General features: G+C 40.4%; 1 protein-coding gene across 1 annotated transcript in view; it reads left to right on the top strand.

The window, feature by feature from the left end:
- ATP8B4 (ATPase phospholipid transporting 8B4 (putative)) overlaps positions 1-17,594 on the top strand; it is a 236,005-nt gene that overhangs the window by 36,198 nt on the left and 182,213 nt on the right. The gene's annotated exons all lie outside the window — the stretch shown is intronic.

The raw sequence follows: 17,594 nt of genomic DNA, 5'->3' as shown, positions 1-17,594 counted from the left end.
TTGTTCATCAGTTTGCCCGAGCGGGCCCAGTAACATTGTGAGACTTGTTACTGTGTTTGGCATATCGAATACGTCACGGGTAGCTTGCCAGGCTTTGCCGTGCGGGCGAGATAGTCTCAGTAGCTTGCTGGGCTCTCTGAGAGGGGTGGAGGAATTGGAACTCAGGTCGGCCGTGTCGGTCGTGTGCAAGGCAAATACCCTACCTGCTGTGCTATTCCTCCAGTAGAAAAGGTCTTATTTGTGTTCCAGATTAGTCAAATGGAAATATTCAGATTAATCCGGTATGGAATTTGGGAATGGTGAGAAATATAGATTATAAGTATAAGTTGGAAGGAGATACCTAAATCTTGGAGAAAAGTGGAATTTGTTAAGGAATGATGGCTGAAATGTAGGATATTGGGGTAGAAGTCACACAGGCAGCCTCAGAAGGAGCAAGGGAAGGATTGAGGGAAACAAATAGAAAAGCATTAGATAAGCTCAGGGAAGTCTTAGGCTATAGAGGGATAGTCAGTCTTATCTGGGGATGTTAATGAAGGGGCATCGGGTCGACATTAGTAATGGGATTCGTGCTGCAACATTGTGTGTCCGGTACTCAGCTATGAAAAATATAAATTATGAAAAATTTATAAAAAACATTAAATAAAAAAAGAAATAGGACAAACATTTTTAAGTCAGAAGAAAGCAACTAGCGGCTGGAAGAATACTAGGGGCTTAAAGCATGCCTTACATGTTGTCTGGGACATGAGTTCAGGTTCCTGGCATTCTTCAGGTAACAGATGTAATCCATGCAGCTCTTCTGTTGGTGGTCCTTGGGGCCATAACCAGTTTCCAGCCACACCGTAGTTAGGTGTGCAGCTTGTGCGAGCATTCCAGAGACCTTTGGTGAGCACCTAATGTAACCTGTGAGCTTCCATTCAATGAACAGTTGTGCCAGCAGCATAAACCTCAGACAGCTCCGTGGCTGAGTGAGCCTTCCCCTCCCCCATTTAGAACACTGAAGCTGAAAACATGCAGGGCCCCACAAGTGGGCATGTTTGCGATCCCACTCATAGCAACCACATCACAACAATGAAGTGAAGTGGGGAGGAGGAAAAGATAAAAAGGGAAAAGAAACCGCCCAACTATTTTAAGAGAGAAATAAGGGAAGCAATTACAAGACCTGAAGAAAATTAATTTTTTTTTTTGCTTTTGGGTTCACACTCGGCATTGCACAGGGGTTACTTCTGGTTTGTACACTCAGGAATTATTCCTGGTGGTGCTTGGGGAACCATATGGGATGCTGGGAATTGAACCCGGGTCGGCCACGTGCCAGGCAAATGCCCTACTCGCTGGCGGTGCTATTGCTCCAGCCCCAAGAAAATAAAAATTTATTTTATTAAAGTTAAAAAAATTTCTGAGCGCAGAGTAGAGCTCAACAGGGTGAAAAAAAGGGAAGTTGGGAATGGGTAAAAAGGATCAGTGTATGGTGCAGACAGAAACTAGATTCCTAGTGATGGAAAGGAAACTAAACTAGTGATCAGAATGTGCTTTAAAAATTTTTTAGTCAATGTGAATTATCATAATGCTGAAATAGAATGCTAGACACCTGAACCATATTACAGACCCACATACTACTCTAAAGATAAAGAAATAAAAATTAAAAAAAACTGTTTTAGTATTTTGTTTTGGCTTCCCAAGCAGTGTTGAGGAGGTGTTGGGACTCCCTCTCCATGATTCATTGCCAATCAGGGCATGATTCATGGTTTGCAGTTCAAATGTAGGAATCTGAGGATATGTTGCTCTTTTGGCCTTGTGGTGCTCTGGATTACCTGGGCCATTCCATGGGTGCTTAGGGGCCTCCAGGGCTGGACCAGATGCTTTGGGGACCCTGCAGTGTGGTGGTGATGGAACCAGGGTTGGCAATATGTAAGGAATATGCCTTAACCTTTGTATTATCTCTCTGCCTCTCTTTTTCCTTTTGTGCTACACTAGGTCAGGAATTACTCTTGGCTCTGTGCTCAGGGATCACTCCTGATGATACTCAGGGCCATACCAGTGCCAGGGATCAAACCTGAGTTGACCACACGCCGGTCAAGCTTCTAACCCCCTGTACTATACTAATGGATCCTCTTAATTTTTTTAAAGTTGGAATTTGGAAGTTAGAGGATAGGAAAAAGAAAGTAAGCAAAATGAAGGGGGTAGGGGTAGGGAAGGCGACCTGTTGTATCAAGTTGTGATAAAAAAAAATAGAGAAAGTATGGAAAATTACAGACTTAGTTTATGATGTGTTTTGAGTCCATCATTTCCCACATTTTCGATTTTTAAATAAAATCCTTGAAAAGGCAGGACTCTATCTGTTACCTTTGGGAGACTCTTTGGGATGGCAACACGTTGGGCCGTGGTCCAGCCCTACTTTAATCCTCAGATAGATAGGCAAGGTGGCTTTCCCTCTCCCTCCTTCAGGGGAAGCTTTGTTGCACTGCCTGTGTGCTGTAGCTCCTTATACTGGGGCTGTTAACCAGAGCAATTCCTGAACTGACCAAAGTGTATGGATGATAACAAGCTGTTGGAGTAGTTGGAATTAGTCCTGGAATGTGCCAGTAACTTGTATTTGTTCTGGGTTTCTGGTTTTTGGTTGTGCATTTTCTGTGTCAGGGTATTACCATAGTAACGGTGGTTTTTAAGCAAGCAATGACGATTCGTTGTTTTATGTACTGTTATTATGTGTATATTATTCTTTCTGCTGTATGACAGTGGTTTTATTTTTCCCTGGTCAATAATTTATCTGTAGAAGAGAATGTGATGTTTGAACACTTCTCAAATGAACTTTCTGGATTCAGGGGTTTAAAAGAGTAATTGATCTTTTTTGACATCTGACTTATTTAAGTAGTATTGTTCTTTGGCCCTGCATTTTTACTTTTCCTCATTTTCTTTGTGTGTTTGGTCTGTTTTAATCTTTTGTTTTGGACTGTATTCTTGTTCTTAAGTGGTTTAAAAATGACACATTCAGGTCATTAGAATCTGGTTAAATTCAAGTGTTTGTTATTTATCTGTTATAGGCTTGAGATAATGTCAACATCCAATAAACTAGATCCATTTTATCTACTTTGTGAAGTAAACTCACACATTTAGGATTGATTTTATTTTACTATATATTGCAATATTATGAACGGAAATTTTTCTAGGCAATATGAACTGGAGTTAGAGAGCTTAATGTTAGAATTTGAAGCTTTGGTTTCATATAACCTATAAACCTGACAATAGTGGAATAAATTTAAGCAAGAATGAGAAATGAAAGATGGAGTTGGAAGAAAAGGGACTTCCTGTGGAGAGAAAACTATAATACAGTTTCCTTTGTTGGCAAATGGATTATGAAAGTAATTCATAAATCAACCATGTGGATTAAATTGGGCAAGATCAGTAATAGTTGAGAACTTAACGGGAAAACCACCAATCCTAACGGTCTCAAAGTGGTTTTTAATCTTGTTTTGTAATTTTCTTTGCTACACTAAATAGTTTGGTTCTGTGAATCATATTAAAAAATGGGAACTATCATATTTTACATTTTGTAGTGAAATTAATCAAATCATTCATGTTAAAAATTCATTCTCAAATTTATGCCCACTATTATGAAACCAGTGGTCAGATTGCTGTCGCAGTTTATATCTGACTTTCTATGCAGTTCCTTAAAAACGCAAAGCTATTTAGGCCTTCAAGTCAAATTTGAAAATACTTAAAAACTTCGTTGGAGCTGATTATGGGATGTCTATATGTGCAAAAATGTCTGTATTTCGCAAATGTGAGCATGGAGGTAAGGCTGTAGTTTGTAAAAATGTGTGTGTATATCTTTGTAAGAGTTCTCTGGGTTGACTAGATTGAGACTGTTCTTTGAAGAAATTATGCAAAGTATAGTACTCAGAACCATATACCTAGGACAGGTGATTTCAGTCTTTAATTGGTGACTTCTTTGTCTTGACAACTCTAATTTTTCTTAGTTTCAAGTGCTTTTTGATTGTTAAGCTTGCTGTGACTCAAGGTCACATCATTACAGCTATCATTGTACAGGTGCCTTCTAGATATGTTGCGGATGGTGACATCATTCCGTAGCAGCAATCTTATTTTAAAGTGTATGGAAGAGTTCTTTTATATAAATAGGACTCCCTGCCTGATACAAACATCTCCAGTGCCACAAGGAAGTTAACTTAAGTCTATTCCTGAATCTTAGAGTAGAAGTTTAAAACTTTTCCATATGATACTTGCTCCAGAATTATTACTGATGACATCGCCAGTTTGTGTTTAGATTTCAAATGATGGTAACTCACAACCTTCCCAAATGGCTGTTTCCATCTTTGGATAGTTTTGATCATTAAACAAGTTTTTCCATCAATTTAGCCAAATTGATTTTCTCTTGCTTTATTATCCACTTATTCTGAGGCCAAAGTAGAGCAGATGTGTCTTCTGTTTCACACAATAATGCTTTTGATATTGGTATTTAAAATATCAAACTGGGTTCACTGCATAGACTAATCTCTAGGACAGTCACTCCTAATTCCTTTTATTAGCTCTTTTTCTTTCCTATAACCTCTTCACTGATTTGCTATGAAACAAACAACACTGTCCTCCCATTGTTCAACAATTTGCTTGAGTGGGCCCAATAACGTCTCCATTGTGAGATTTTGTTGTTACTGTGTTTGGCATATCGAATACATCACGGGTAGCTTGCCAGGCTTTGCCATGTGGGCGAGATACTCTCGGTAGCTTGCCAGGCTCTCTGAGAGGGGTGGAGGAATCGAACTCGGGTTGGCCATGTTGGCTGTGTGCAAGGCAAACGCCCTATCCGCTGTGCTATTGCTCCAGCCCGATTTGCTATAAAGTCAAATATAAAATTCTATCAGTTGTTTGAGCAGCTTGAACTAGTCAAAAAACTGATTACAGTTTAAGATTGCATTAGGTTTTGGGTGATTGTTAACTTCTGTAAATCCTTGTCTCTGTCTGACTCTATCTCTGTCTGTCTTTCTCTTTCTCCCTTTAGTCTTTTGGGTCATACCTGGCAATGCTCAGAAGTTACTCCTGGCTCAGTACTCAAGAATTGCTCCTGGAAGAGCTTGGGGGCGGGAGGGGGGGAACCATATGTGGTGCTGACGATTGAACCTGGCTTGGCCGCATGCAAAGCAAACACTCTACCCACTGTATTATTTCTCTTGCACCTGTAAATCTCTTCATTATTAATGACAAGATCTGCATCACATTTCTCTGGAAACTTTCTTATTATAGAATTTGGTACCTAACTCAGTTGACACAGAACCTGGCATTAATCATTTACTCTCTCTCTTTCACTATTAGGTTATATGTTGACTTAGTGAGGTCTTCTGCATCTTAATTGGTACCCAATTCAAAGGATCAACTGAGTAAGAAGCTCAGGGGAGGAATAGAGTTCAGGCACTGGTAGGATTCTTAAAGTTCCCCAGGTGATTCTAATGAGCAATCAGGATTAAGATTAACAAAAATATTGAATACAGCATAGCTGAGGAAAGAGTCATGTGTTTAATCACTACTTCTTGTAGACTATTAGCAAGTATTCGTTATGTTTTGTTGACTTAACTGTTTCCAGTTTTTTCAATTAACTGTTCTGATGACCAACTCACTTTTGCTTAATTATGTTACATAATCGCATTTTATCTTAATAAACAGAGTCTTAAAAAATCTGTTGGGCTGGAGAGAGTGCAATAGTTTGAATGCATGCTCTGCATGCGGAAGGCCTGGGCTCAATCCCCGGCACCTCATGGTCCCCTGAGCACTGACAGGAGTAGCCTCCAAACACAGAGCCAGGAGTAGTGCCCAAGCTTTGAACTTGGAAAAGAATAACTGAACTTTGAAGATTACTTTCCAAGTTATGTTTCTATGATTCTTGCAAACCACTTAGTCCCATGTTGCGATATTTTAAACATTCTTGTAGACCAAATGCCACAAAAACTTACTTGTTCTAAGCAAGACATTTTTGAGGTTAGAAGCACAAATGGGTTGAACTTCTTTGTAAGTTTTTTTTGTTTGCTTTTATTTTTTAGAGAAAACACTGTTTAGTCTTTTCTAGGTGAGAAAAGAAGCTAATAAATGTTTTATTTTCTTTTCTTGCCTTGGTTTTTGGTGCAGAAAAGTTAAAGTTCATGAAGATTTATTTGCTCAGAAATGACCCATATTGGTGCTTGGTATCCTATGGCAGTAGAAGGAATCAAAGTTGGCCACTTCTGTCACATGTATGACAGGTGTCATACCTCTGTGCTATCTCTCTAGTCTGGTTTAGTGTTAACTTAATGTTAATGAAGATGTTTTAGTGTTAATCATGAAAATGATTGGTAGACTAATAATGAACATTTCCTGTATATCTAGGGAAGGAAGAACAATTTTAAGAAGAGATAAATTCTTAAATTTGTTAATATTGGTGATCAACATTTGTATACTATTTTCTAAGTGTCATAACATGAATTGTATTTATTTTAAAATATTTGTGTAGTTCTTTTTTATTGAATCAATGCTGCATGAAAACATGGCATGAGTTTCATATATATAGCATTAAAAATTGGTGTACTACTTTCTAGGTAAAGTGTACCACTAAATGTCCAATTCTGTCTTTCACCATACAATTGCCCCCTTTAATCCATCTTTTCTTCAAGTTCTTTATATTAGTAATAATTATCTTAAAATTATTTTTATTTTTTATTTTTATTTTTTTTTATTCTCGGAGAGCCCGGCAAGCTACCGAGAGTATTTGATATGCCAGACACAGTAACAACAAAGTCTCCAATGGAGACATTACTGGGCCCACTCGAGCAAATCGATGATCAACGGGAGGGCCTTTATTTATTTATTTTTTTATTAAATTAAAATAATTAAAAAAATATTATCTTTTTAGCGACTTCTTATTGTCTAGTTCTCGCTTTCAGAGAACCCGGCAGGCTTGCCTGCATATATGCCTGACTGGGAACACCTGTAAAGGTGATTAGAGCTGCCCCCAAAAGCCTCCATCCCTCTCAGAGAGCCCGGCAATCTACCGAGAGTATCCCACTCACACGGCAGAGCTTGGCAAGCTATCTGTGGCGTACTTGATATGCCAAAAACAGTAACAATGATGGTCCTCATTCTCCTGACCTGAAAGGGTCCCCAATATGCCATTGGGCTACAGTAGCACATGACAGGGACAAACGGAGATGTTATTGGCACTCTCTCAAGCAAATCGATGAACAACGGGGTGATAGTGATAGTGATTGCGATAGATCTTAAAAATGAAACAGTGAAAAAAATGGAAAAGTGTAAATTACATTTATATAGTGTGAAAATGCTCTCACTTGATTTGAAAGCTTACCAATGTACAATATACAATGTACAATATACCTTAAATTTCTTTTTGGTTTGGGGAACCATTTGTCTACTTAAGAAGTCAAGTGCCTAGGGGGCCGGAGCGATAGCACAGCGGGTAGGGCGTTATGCGGCCGACCCGAGTTCAATCCCTGGAGTCCCATATGGTCCCTTGAGCACTGCCAGGAGTAATTCTTGAGTGTAAAGCCAGGAATAACCCCTGAGCATTACTGGGAAAAGGAAAAAAAAGAAGTTAAGTGCCAGTCTCCTTTTAACCTGTCTAGACCTAAACTCAGTGAAGAAAATGAGGAGCTTATACAAAAGTTCTTCTAAGATACACTGGAACTGAACATTTTGCATTTTGAGGATGAAATACAGTTGATTTGTGAAGTGGAGGAGGGTAATTTAAAGTTGAATTATAAATATAGCTAATAAAAGATGAGTACTTAAAATGATTTGAAATTAGGAATAAGTATTTAGTCTTTCCCCTTATCTTGCTCATGCTTCCTCATTCCTCACGTACCTATGAAATTTCTTCATGGCTTTTATGTTTTTTCTCTTCTACTAGGGGTTCCTCTCAAGTAGTGCTCAGTGAGCCCAGGGATCCCTCCTGGCAATATCTGGCTCTCTGGGATCTAGGGAATTCAGTGCTGCTTGTGCCCTGTGTTTTTGGGAATTAGTGGGACACCCTGGTAGTGCTTAGGGTCCTGTCCCTGCTATAATCTTCCAGTCCCTTCCATGGCATCAGCCTTTGTATTTTCTTAAAGGACTGAAGTAGAGACATTCTGGAAGGTTTGTGTTTAGTTGAGTGAAAAGGACAATTTTCACTTTTTCTAGTCCAAGTCTGGTGTAAGACCTTTCAGGGTTCTACCTGTGTTATAACACAGTTATAGGACCTGCTGGTGAAATTAAATATTCTCTTATGGTATACCTGCAGGCCTGAATCCATAACCTACAGCTCTGGATTGAGCATCATGGTAGAGTGGTTTTATGTCCTGCAGCACTTTTAAAGGTGGCTCTAGAAAATAAGAAGGGGAAGAAAGTATTTCATTGTGACGTAATGCTAATGCTTTATGTGCACTTTCTTATTTGGTTGATCCAATTCTGCATGGCAGTTATTATTACCCACGCTATACAGATGGACAAGTTGAGTATTGGGAAGTCTAAAAACTTTTTTTCAAGTTTCATAACTGTTAAAATGTAGAGTCATCTTTCAGCTTATAACCTTTACTTTTCCAAGACTCTGTTATCTGCTAGAATTCACATTTATCCTAGTGCTTATACACTTGACTGGTGTTTCCTATTTGTGAATATGACTTTGAGTTTCTGGAAAAATGTCTTGAAGCTTTCAAGAACGTCTTGAAGCTTTCTTTCTTGAAAAGAAGGTTTGTGTGTTGATCTCTCATCTTAGTTAATGCATCTTAAGTTTGAGATTTTATTTGTTCTCTGATATATCCAGGACTCTGCTCCATTTATCCATTCATCATACATCCATCTGTCTATCCTCTATCCTCTATCCATCTATCCATCTAGGAAACAGGAGAAGGGTGTGATCTGCTTTCTATCTAATTTTTGTAGACTCACTATTGTGCCTAATTGGTTTCCTCAGTGGTACTCAGGTAGATTATTGACTATACTAAATAAATAAATAAATACATTCCTCTGGAACTTGCTGTGGGACCTGGTACAGCAGGTCATCATTTCCCCCAATGTCCTTTCACTATAACATTCATGAGAAGACAAAAATTATTTCCTGGCCTGGCCACAGTCTGCCAAGGATTTTGCATTTTACCTGGGTCATCGTGGATTTTCTCTAGTGCTTTGCTTTCCTCTCCCATCACCAAGATGCTGTTCTCCAGGGATGGTTCCTGTCTTATGATTCGAGCTGCAGGAGATTTTCTGATCACGTGTGACCCTGAACTCAAAGTGGGTTGGAAAATGAATGAATGAAATAATGAAGAATACAAATTATTGTTTAATCTTAGGCATGTTTGGTGCCTGTATTTAGAAGTTAGATATATCTGTTGTCAGCAGTTTGTCATGGAAATTTCACTCTATATAAATATCAGTTTGCCTATGGTAAACTTGGCTTGGTTATATGTCATTTCATTTAAAGCTGCCATTTCCAAGAATCTGTGGATGACAGTGAGAACGGATTGTATGTAGATTTGCTCCTGTGAGGAGCAACACTCAGTTGCAAACTAATTCAGTGACATAAACATTCTGATCCAGTGACTGTTGATTGGGCTCTTCCTTTGAAATCACTGCCACTTGGCAGCACCTCTTGTTCTGCTTTGCACCCACATGAGCTTCTTATTGAAGCTTTGCATCCTGTCAGCTCCTACAAAAGACAACTGTCTATCTGCATTTCATTAGTGAGTTCCATGGCCAGGTTCCCAAGGAAGAAAAAAGGTGATCTTTTTTTTCTTTTATTGAATCACTGTGGGAAAAGTTACAAAGTTTTCAGGTTGAAGTCTCGATTATGCAATTATGAAACACATTTCCCTTCACCAGTACTTATTTTTCACCACCAAGAACCCCAATAAACCCCCCCTCCCAACCCTCCCAATGCCTGTGAGGCAGATGAATTCTAGTTAACACTGTACTTTGATTAGATTCGTTGTTTCAACAAAAGATGCACCATTATTATTTAGAGTTTACACCCCCAAATCAGACATGCTGAAAAGGCATTGTGAAATAATTTGTTTTCTACAGCTGGTTACAAGAATCAAATGATGTCACGTGGCTGCTATTGCGGCCCCGTGATTTTGGATTTCTGGTATTTTACTTATTAAGCCTGGAAGTATTTCTGCTGAAAGTCAGATAATTATGAGATTGGTTTCTGTGGCTCTGGAACCATGGCCGTGCCAGAGAGCTGCTCATGGGGGGCAACTCCTGACATCGGTAGGGTGAGGACGAGCCGGGAATGCCCCCCTTCCCATGAGGCTTCAGTCACCCCATCATGACCGCCTCATACCTGGCTTTCCATAAAGCTCCAAAGCAGCTGCCATCTTTCTTTTCAGAGCTGATTGGGCTTTATTTTTAACTAAGACCACCTGAGGCAAATCCCTCACATTCAATGAGAATTCATTAAACCTTTAGTATATGATGTGATGACACTAAAAGAAAATTAACACTATTATTTATTTAGAAGCTTTGCTATTCTGTTTTAATGCTAGAAACTTTTTAATGACTTTGTTTTGTTTTATTATTATTCTTTTGGGGGTCCACGCCCATTGTTGTTCAGTATTTACTACTGGGTCTGTGCTCAGGAATCACTCCTGGCACATTTTCAAGGACCCTATGGGGTACTGGGGCTCAAACTTGGATTAGTTGAATGCAAGGAAAGCACCTTGCCTGCTGTAGCATAATTTTGGCTCATCAAAGCTGATTTTAAACTCCCTCTCTTCATGTACTGTTAGAGAATTTTCTTTCTCTAATTCTTAACCTGTCCTCTATTCTACTCTTTCAATATATATACTCCAAACAAGACCACATAGCCAGTGGCCTGGGTTTGTCTACGTTTAGATTTATTCCCTAATGTTGGATGGGAAGAGGCTGGGACCAGGAAAAGCTAGAAAAACTATAGAAGTATACCACCCCAAAAGGATCAGGGAACCCTCTTTGCCCCTCTAGGACCCAGCATATTGTGGGAGTTCTGAGCTGTATGTACTTCCCACCGCAACCTCATGGTTCTGGAGAAAGTGGCGCAGTTACTTTGAAGTTGGTGTTATTTGTATAGAATCTAGTGTATGATGGAGCATTTTAGGAAGGACAAAACCATTTGTAGTATATTATTATAACCTTTTAGTCCTTTGGGAAATTCTTTATGGGTGCCTTTTCTTGTTAACTGGACTTTTCCATTGTGCCTTTGTTGTCATAAATGCTGAGTTCCTGCCTGACTTTTGGCCCTGTTCCCAGACTCATGGCAGTGTGAATATAGTCTAATTTTTAGTCCTAATAAACAAAGTACTTCATATGTACTGATTTGTACAGAGGCAGCCTTATAGTACAGGAAATGAGCCTGAGCAGACCAGCCTCATGTTAATCAAAGAAATGGCCATTGTTGTTTAAGGCCTGTAGAGCTTGAGAATGAGTTGGGCAAAGGGACCAATGGTGAGGTTCTGCTCCCCAGCAGATGAAGATCTAAAAGGAGGAGGCATAGAGCAGCCCGTGCAGAGCAGAAACATCACTGTCACCGTCACTGTCCTCCCATTGTTCATCGATTTGCTCGAGTGGGCCCAGTAACGTCTCCATTGTGACACTTGTTACTGTATTTTGCATATCAAATTCATCACAGGTAGCTTGACATACTTTGCCATACAGGCAACGTACTCTCGGTAGCTTGCCAGTCTCTCTGAGAGGGACGGAAGAATCGAACCTGGGTCGGCCAGGTCGGCCGCATGCAAGGCGAACGCCCTACCTGCTATGCTATCGCTCCAGTTCAGCAGAAACATGACGCAAACAAATCATTAGAGATGCCCTATCAGAGTGCCACTGACATAGATTTATTTTCTTTCTTCTCTGATGCCTTCCTTTATAATTTAACTTCTCTGGAGAAGCATCGCCTCAGTCTCTCCCATAGTCCATCTTTTAACATTTTGTTTGGAACTATTGCATATGCTATATACATCTCAACACTATGCAGCAAAAAAAAAATAGTGCGATTAAATTAATCTCTAGGGGAAATTTAATTTGTTCCCCTGGTAATTGCCTAAAATGGGTGCTTTGTAGATAAATTATTATTCAAAGGCCTTTTAGAACTGTCTTTCAGTTGCTCTAGGACAGTCTTTCAGATGTTGGAACACTCACCTGAGGTCTGAGGGTGGAAAAGAGGAGAGGGTTTACAAGAGTGCCAGACTGATTTGTTTCGGGGTGAGATTGAGGCCTAAAAACTTGCCTAACTGCTTTCTGTATTCCCAAATCTAAGTGGAGACTCTCCCTAGATTGAAGGGCTTGAAAGTGGTTGCTCTTCTAGCTGATTAAATTAACAGGCCTCTCCATTGCACGGTACTTTCTGATGTTTCTTTCTCCCAGTGAGCAATGTTCAGTGAAGGTCAGTGAAATCACTAATCCAAAGGGAGTCTAGAGACTGCCTGTTTTAGACTTATTTCCTAGGAAACCCTTGCTTTTTGGAAAACACATGGGTTGGTGAAACATTGTTTTTGGGCAACTGCTTGCACTGGCTCCAGACCTCGGTGTCTTCATCTGTAACACCATATTGAAATAGTAACTGCTTGTGGGAAGAGTTTTGAAGATTCCCAGATGTATATACTGATTTTTTTTTGCATAGCTTGGAAGACATAAGACCATGCTTGTAGCTGGCATCACTGTCCGACACTGTCCCCATGACATACAGATCCATGCATTCTGTGTTTGAGGTCCAAGAATTGGGGCCACATGGACCACATTGATTTCCTTTGACCATAACAACGTTCAGTATGTAGTCTGGCAGTCTTCAAAGTTTTTGAACATGTTTCTTATTGTAAGCAGGTAAACACCTCATATATATGCATATAATAATGAGAAAATTTTCATGAAATTTTAGTAACCTCAACTTTCAAATTTTCAGTTAAAATAAACATAGCCATTCTTATTTTCCCCTCTGATAGCCCAAAGAATTGTTTGGGAGTCCCACAGGGGAGAGGGGCCCCAGAAGTCTCATCAGAGTGAGCAATCTTAAAGCCACATGAAACTGGGGAGTGAAGCACACAGGCTTCCTAAGGGAGTCCTGGCTAACCAGGGGCTCCTGCTCTGTTGTTCACGGTTTTCTTCTCACCCCCGATCACTTGCTCCAGTTGTGTCATCAGTGTATAAGTTCATTGTCTACTGACTAGTGTCATTCTTCTTGCATTGCAGCCTGCAATGGGAAGGGCTTGTTTATTCACATGTGCTTCCTGCCTTCTGACATGGTGTCTGACACATGGGAGGCCCTTAGTTGAATAAGTGTTAATGGAAATCAATGTCTTCTCTGTTTTTCACTTACCTTACAATGTTTTTGCTCCTGCTGAGGAGCCCAGGCCCAGGAAGCTGCTAGCTGCTGCTGCTTCTGACGATTGTGGTGATGAGGCTGACGGCTACCGGTGTTTGTTGATGGCTCTGTAGAGCAGCCACTGTTACTTACCTCTTCCTCAACACGCTCTAATAGACACCAGATCAGAATACATTGATACAGAGTTTAATCCTTCCTAGGATTCTGCCATTGCCACCTGGGTGCTGTACAAATAATACCAGCTCGGGGGTAACTATGCAATTTTCTTTAGAACCCTGGGGATCAGATGGAAGTTCAACAGTGTACGAAGTGGTGTTTTCTCCATTGCTCCAACCCTGAATGCTGTGGACTCCACACTGGGCAACGTTTGACTAATACTGAGCAGTTGTGGTTCCTTTTGGTATCAGTGAGGCTCCAGACACCCAATCTCCAGGCCCGTTTGCCCCATACATGCATTCTTTTGGGATCTTTGCATAAACATGGGTATTTCACGTATTTCCTGAGTGGTGCAAATGCCCGTAAGCCACTTCCTTTTTTATGCAAGTGATCTGTGGACGCAGTCTCATTTTGGTTTTTATTTTATGAACTAGAGCTAATCTCTCCCTTTAGCATCAGGACCATTTTTCTCACTGAAATCCAGATTGTCCTGTAACACTACGTACCTCCTCTGGTGGCAAGAGAAGTAGGCGTTCCTCAGCCTGGAAGACCCTGGCAATTGCATTTTATAGCCGTCACTACATAAAAATGTTTTATCATATGTGGGGAGATTTTTTTTTTGATAGTGCTGAAACCATGATACTCATTGCAAAAGCTCCTGGGGTTTGGCTTGTGGGACTCACAGATGTAGGCCGTGTCCCCGGACAACCACCAAATACATTTAGACTTAACCTTCCATGACTCATTCTTTAAAGCAGATGTAGAGGTATAAGTACACTATTCTATGAAACAACAAAGTTATCTTGGATATATTATTAATGCTCTCACTTAACATTTGATAGGGAGTAAAAGAAAAGTCAGTTCTGTTTGAGTTAGAATTAATTTCATTGACAAACTTAATGCACAGCCAATAAGTCCAGAGAGACGACTAGCCTCAGGAGTGACCTTATGGAGTTTCATTCCCTGCATTTCTTAGCCATGCATCTTATTTGTATCATTTATTCCTGTCAGCCTCCTCTCCACTTATGGTCCCCAGGTGATGTTGATGACCTCCTAGTCTTGCTGCATCCTCTGAAATACAGTAAGAAAGAGAAAACTTAGATCTCCAGCTGATTCCCAGCTTTTACATAGGTCATGTCTAATACTTGAACCCAAATTGTAAGTAGGAGGCTGGACCTTATAAGGACCGGAGTTTGGATGGGAGTTATGGATTCATTATGGATGGCAGTTGAATCCATCTAGACCACAGGATAGAGAGATTTGGAGTGTTGTGTGCTGAGAAGAAGCGACATGTAATAAAATGTCTATTATACCTGGTATTCAATTAGGACTAGAGGGGCAGAGAGAGTTCAGGATTTAAGACACTTGCCTTGAATTCAGCAGACCCTTGTTCAAATTTCCAAGCATCACATTTAGTCCCCTGAGCACCATTAAGAGTGACCCCAGAGCATAGAGATAGAAATAGCACATGAACCTACCATGTGTGTCCTTCTTTTCTTCCCCCAAATCAAATTTAGTCAAAGAACCAAAAAGCAAAACAGGACTGGATTTAAAGCTTTTGACTTGGGGTTTTGACATTAGTTTGTCAAATGTCTTCCTATCTCACACTATCATTTTCAGGTTAATTTCTGTTTCTGAATGTGGTATCCTTTGGTGATACCCATGGTTTGGACTTTCTGCCTTTTTGACAAATGGTGACTCTTTCTGATTAATGCATTATGCGCAATTGGGTCGACGTGTTATCTGTGGGAGCAAGACTCTCCAGAGCTTTCCCTTTCCTTCTGGTATTGCTGCTGGAAGCTTGTGAGATGGTGGTTGGAGCATTTTGAGGAATTACAAGGGTCATAATCACTCTTCAGACTCATCGTAGTTTTGTATGAGTGAGAAATAAGCTCTTATTATGTTAAGTCCAAATGATTCTGGAGTTGTTGTTCTGGCAAATTCAGTGTATTCTGACCAGTGCATTGACTTTCCTGAATTATCGAGGGAGTTTCTCACAAAACCCCTATATTTGTCTATTTCTTTCCACGCAACAAAATGCTTTTACATATAACCTCCTTCCACAAAGCCCTTAAAGTATATATGGCAAAGAATTATTACTAGGTTCATTTTGCCAGTGAAGCAAACTCCCTAAATGCTCTGTTCGCTGATTTGGTAATAGTTGTTATTTTCTATTTGCTTTGTTTTCTTAAGTAATATGATTGCACAATGAAATCTCATTATAAGAAATAATGCTTCTCATCTTATTGCTGTTTTATTGATGGACCACCTATGAAGCCTTGATCCTATGTGCCAGCTAGACAATGGGAAGGATCCTGAAACCACTGCTGTTTCTAGTGGGAAGCTCAGGGAAAAGCAGAGCGTGATCTCTGTCTGCATGAAATTTTCTGTCCTACCGAAGCACTCCTGAGGGCAATTGAAAGAAATGTTTACACAGAAGCTGTAATTTATGTAGTAGATAGTTGTAATAAATAACTGGGGTTTGCAGGAAGAGGGTTTACCCAAGAGAAAATGGTGGATAGTTAGTATTTTCCTTGGGAGAAAGTAGGAGAGAGCTGCAATCCAGATGGAAGAGAGCGAGTGGAGCAGAGGCCGCTCCATCTGAAAGCAAAAGAGACATCGCTTTGCACTGAGTTGCGGAAGCAAGGTTGAAGAGTGGGGTGTATGCCGTGGGGTCTTTGGAACCACAGTGCCTGGATTTATCCCTTTTTGCCATGTAACCATGCACAAGTTATTCAATCTCTCTGAATATGCGATTTTCCTTCTGTAGGATGAGAATTATTAGTACTTATTCCTTCAGAATATTGTGAGAATAAAGCGAGCTATGAAATATAAAGCTCTCAGTATAATAGACATAACATTTTGATAAATATCAGTTTTTATTATGGCTGCTATTATTATTCATTGTTATCTTTTCTGCCATGACCCTGCCCTTCCTCCACTCCCCATGTGTCACCCCTCACCTAGACTGTCCGTGATCTCCAGTCTTCTCACTTTATCTATTCTTGTGCCATCTCCAATTTTTCTCTCCTAGTAGCTAAGAGAATATTTTGAAGTTAGAAAGCACGAAGATACCGAAAATCTTTCAGTAATTCCCTCTTCATCTGGGACTTGTAGTCTTCACAATAAAGACAAAAATACTTATTACAGGATCCACGGGCGCTCTCTCGAACCTGACTCTGTGCTGACCTCTATTGTCCAATCGTAGCTTTGCCCACCTCAGAGCATCTGTTCCCGTTCTGCAGTTGCCCAGCAGGTGGAAGGGAAACAGTTGCTCTCTCCACATTTTTATTTCCTCTGCCTCTGTGAACGGTTAATTGACTTTATGCAACAACTTTGGAGGAGTGTTTGAGCTTCCCCAGCTCAGCCCTGGCCTTTCCTTCTCAGAAGTGAGTTTCCCAGAGGAAGCTTTGTTTCCTGTGACAGGGAGGCTGCCCTGGTCTGGGGTAGCCATGGCTGTGTGGATGAACCTGTCCTATCCAGGGGTCTGTCAACTGGTTCTCCAGATGAACAAACTGAAGACGCGGATTTCTACCTGGCTTCTAACAGCGACAAAAGCAGCTACTGGAATTCTCTAGATGCCTCTTATTTACCACCCCTCTTTCTTTGCTTTGGCTTTGAATGTTTCTAGTGAGCCAGTCTGGAACAGCAGTACCAAAAAGGATAAACGGATAATAATGGCAAAGATCTCCTGTGTTTTATTATGGAATGAGTTGTACTAAAGTTATAGCCAAGGGCCACAAGGATAGCACAGCGGTTAAGATGCATGTCTTGCACACCGCTGCCCTGGCTTCCACCCACAGCACCATACCTGGTCCCTGACCCTACCAGGAGTGAGCTCTGAGCACAGAGCTAGAAATTAGCCCTGAGCACTGCTGGTTGTGGCCCCTACAAAACAAACAAACAAAAGCTCTAAACCAATAGGATGACTAAGTAAGGCAGCTGAATCTTAAGGTATCTGATCTAAAGTTATACCAGTACTCTCACATTTCCAGACTGGACAGTGGAAATGGAAATAATCTTTTTGAATTAATAAACAAAGGACTGCAAAAGGGATGCAGAGACATTCCAGGAGGGGGCGCCCTTGTTCCTTGTGCCAGTGAGCGCCTCAAGG

The sequence above is a fragment of the Sorex fumeus genome, unplaced genomic scaffold (genome assembly GCF_029834395.1).
Source record: "Sorex fumeus unplaced genomic scaffold, SorFum_2.1 ptg000111l, whole genome shotgun sequence".
Taxonomy (NCBI): Eukaryota; Metazoa; Chordata; class Mammalia; order Eulipotyphla; family Soricidae; genus Sorex; species Sorex fumeus.
Note: the sequence above shows the minus strand (reverse complement) of the source record. Positions and strands in the feature narration are given on the sequence as shown.